A 3,666-nucleotide genomic window follows, 5' to 3' on the forward strand; every position below is an offset into this window, starting at 1 on the left:
TGACTCCCTAGATTCAATATAAAAAAATCAAAAAAATGAAATCCTCTAAAAAAAAATGTAGATCTGAAAGCCAAGCCAAACTTCTCATAAATAGATTAGGGCATGAAAATCTGGAGCTCCGATACCATGTTAAAGTTGATGAAAGATCAACCCCACAACTCCCAAGAATCACCTACATGCAAACACCTCTCACAGAAAGAGAGAAGCAAAAGCTATGGAGGCTGGAATTCCTATATCCATAGATGAGACTTTCTTAATGAGTAAAAAGAGAGATTGCTATTATCAAAACTGAATGAATAAATTACAAAGAGACCAATCCTTATAAAAGGAGATCAAAACCCTAACAGGTAAAACCTAGGTTGAATGATAATAATTAATAAAAGAATTAATTATTATATGCCTAAAGTTTAGCTTAAGTAAAATAGAGATAATAAGTGACTTAATAATTAAATCATATTGGTTTAATTAATAAGAAAATACTTTATTACTCTAACAAAAGCTAATATGTTCCTTTGATATAAGTTTTGGAAGGATACGTTTTAATCTTAGAGCTAGTGTTTTTGATAAAAAATTATAGATGGTATTGCATAGTGCAGTTGGTCTAAAGTGTCTAGGTTCATTAAAACCTAATTTCTTAGGAACCAAAGTGAAGAAGGTATGATTGATTTTTGTTAACAATAATCCAAAATTTCTAGTTGCCTATGTTGCCTTCCATAAATCCTCTCTACATATGTCACAACATTTTTGAAAAAAGAAGGCTTGGAAACCGTCTAGCCCTAGTGACTTATCTAGATTCATTTCAAATAAAGTTGTTTTCACTTCTTTTAATGAAATGGGTTTATTTAACATTTTATTATCATCTTCTATGACTAGTTTTGGGATTGAATTAATAATTTTCCTTTGCACTGTCCAATTAGATGATTCATAATTATTTAAGATTTTTTGTAATATTACACTATATTGGTTATTCTTCTAATATTTTTGTTATCTAATGTGTTGCTGTAAAAATATTTTGTATTACGATCCCTTCTTCTAGCCATGTCTCTCTTGATTTTTGCTTGCAAAATACTTCCTCTTTGGCTAATATATTTTCTCATTTTCTTAGAAATTCTTTGTCTTTTATATATTTTTCATTATCTATTCCATATTTTATAATCTCTTCATTTTAAATTTTATTCTTTTATTGATAAATGACTAAAGCCTTGTATTATATTAAATAATAAAAGGAATTGTTGCAACAATCTTCATTCAAACAAGCACTGGTAGGAAATAACAGAGTAAGAAAACCTCCAGTCTTGCCTGAGACCAAAGTCCTATATTGTACATTTTAAAAGGGGCATACCCCAGTATACACATAATTATTTCTTACTAAATTGTACAAATTTTGATGAGTTATTATTCATCATAAATACATTCAATGCATGGGGAGAAAAATACTCGAGGTAAGAAAGCATGCTCAAAGGAGTGGAAGACCATCTTGAGTGTAGAGATCAGATCAACATCTACAAAAAATACACAACTAAAGTTCCAATAAGGGATGAGTAACCTAAAAATTAATAAAATATGAGAAAAAACAATAATATGTGAGGGAAAAAAACTAATAACAGATTTAGAAGATCTACACATTAAACCCTTTAATAATGATTCTCTTTCCTTCCTATTCTAAATTATCCTACTTACGAATCTTCACACTTTTATTGTTATTTGAATTCATAAACTAACACTATCTATTATTAGGCCTAAGTATCGAGTAGTACTTGATCTAATCCAAACTGATGAGAATTGCCAGATGTTTTTAACATTAATCTAATATGTTGATTCTTTATACATTATGTTCTACCTTTATTGAGATGAATTTAACATCAAATGTTTATTATTAGTCTTAGAGAGTTCTAATAGGGCTAGTTCCATGTTATCTTCCTATTGGTTCCTTCTAATCTTATGTTTATTGACCCATTTTATAGAATTAATGTATATACTTTCTTATAGACATTAATTGTTATAACTATACATTCTCTTCATTAATTTAATTTCTATTGTTTTATAGTTTGATATCCTGTATTGCTAATTACTGACCTTGATTTCTACCTTAATTTGCTACCCTCATTTGAGAATAGGATCCAAACCCTAATTGATCTTGCACTGATTCAGTTCATGAAGCTTTGTAAATTTAATGATTACTTCAAATAATCCAAATTTCTTGATCATAATTTTGATACTACATCTACCATCTAGTTGCAAACAAAGAAGAAGGAAATGTAAACCATTCCATATCTCCAAATGTGTTTAATAAATTGTAAATTTGAGCACTAACCATCTTCACCAACTGTTTAAAATGCATATAAAACTTATGATTATATTGATTATAGAAGTATTTACAAACAGGACACCAACAACGCAGTCTAAAAATATCTACAACATGACCAAAGGGAAAGGAGTCCAGACAAAACATGGAAGACCATACAAAAGGGCCCAGAAGTAAGGGTCAACAGAAGACCAAGAACTTAAAGTAGGGATTCAGCAAAGACCGAAACCTAGACACCTAAGACATAACAAAGGAAGAAACTAAAACATAACTACACAACTAGCATCAATATAGATAGGAGGTGAAAATCCAAACCTGACCAAAAAACTAGCCAAACCCCCATATCTAGACCTCATCCTTCTTAATAAAAACCATGATAATCTCCAGGGCTTCCTTGTCATTTGTCACTGGGCACCCAGGGGGAAAAAGGAAGGCAATATATTCTTTTCTCAATTTGAACAGGTTAGGGAGAATGAATTCCACATTCTCTAAATTGTGCAAATCTACCTCTGAGTCAATGTAAACTGAATAAAGATCTAAATAGCTCTAAGGAAAATCCACATTTTCTTCCTCCACAATGCCTCACCGCCACAATAGAAATTGGATGTTGGCTTCCATCTTCGACCAGGCTTAGAAGAAAAGGACATTGTCTTTGATAATTAGAATAGGATGTTGGAACACCCCGGCTAAAGCCAAATTCCATGGAGGATGATGCATATAAACCTTTGGTAGAGGTATCCTCTGCTCTTGATTGATACTCAACATTGCTTTCTCTAGCCCCATAAGCCAAGTAGGGTTGAAAACATTATGATAGAGGCTAATAATTTATGTTTTCCCTAAATTGGCCCTAGCTAGGCAAGTGATAAATGCCCCACTAATGGAGTTGTTCATTTGCTATGTGAAGTCGTAGTTAAAAACATGCTCACCTAAAATCTTGCTCACTACAACCCTAGACAAATCATCTACGTTATTCAGAAGCCTATTCCACCTCTCAAGTTTGACATTGCCCCTAAACGTCATAGTCTTGACCTCTAAAGAATGAAAGGAAACCACTGTAGACTCCATTTAAGAAAGAATTGAGCTAACCTTAAGGATGACACTGGCACAAAGAAAACACAGAAAGTGACCCCTGAAATATAAGGATCAAAGCCAAAACCTCTAGAAGGAAAAAATCATGACAAATTAATATTAATTGTTTGATTTTGGTTACCCTTTATAATATGCCATGTAATGATACTAGTAATCATGATATATTAATCTTCTTAAAGTATTGTTGTAGTTTATTGTTATAATTTATAGAATTTAGTGTTTTTCTTTTAAGTTTCCAACGATCATATAGGTGGATCCTTAATAGATGGTTT

The sequence above is a fragment of the Cupressus sempervirens genome, chromosome 8, assembly GCF_028749045.1.
Source record: "Cupressus sempervirens isolate cs-2001-9-10 chromosome 8, ASM2874904v1, whole genome shotgun sequence".
Classification (NCBI taxonomy): Eukaryota; Viridiplantae; Streptophyta; class Pinopsida; order Cupressales; family Cupressaceae; genus Cupressus; species Cupressus sempervirens.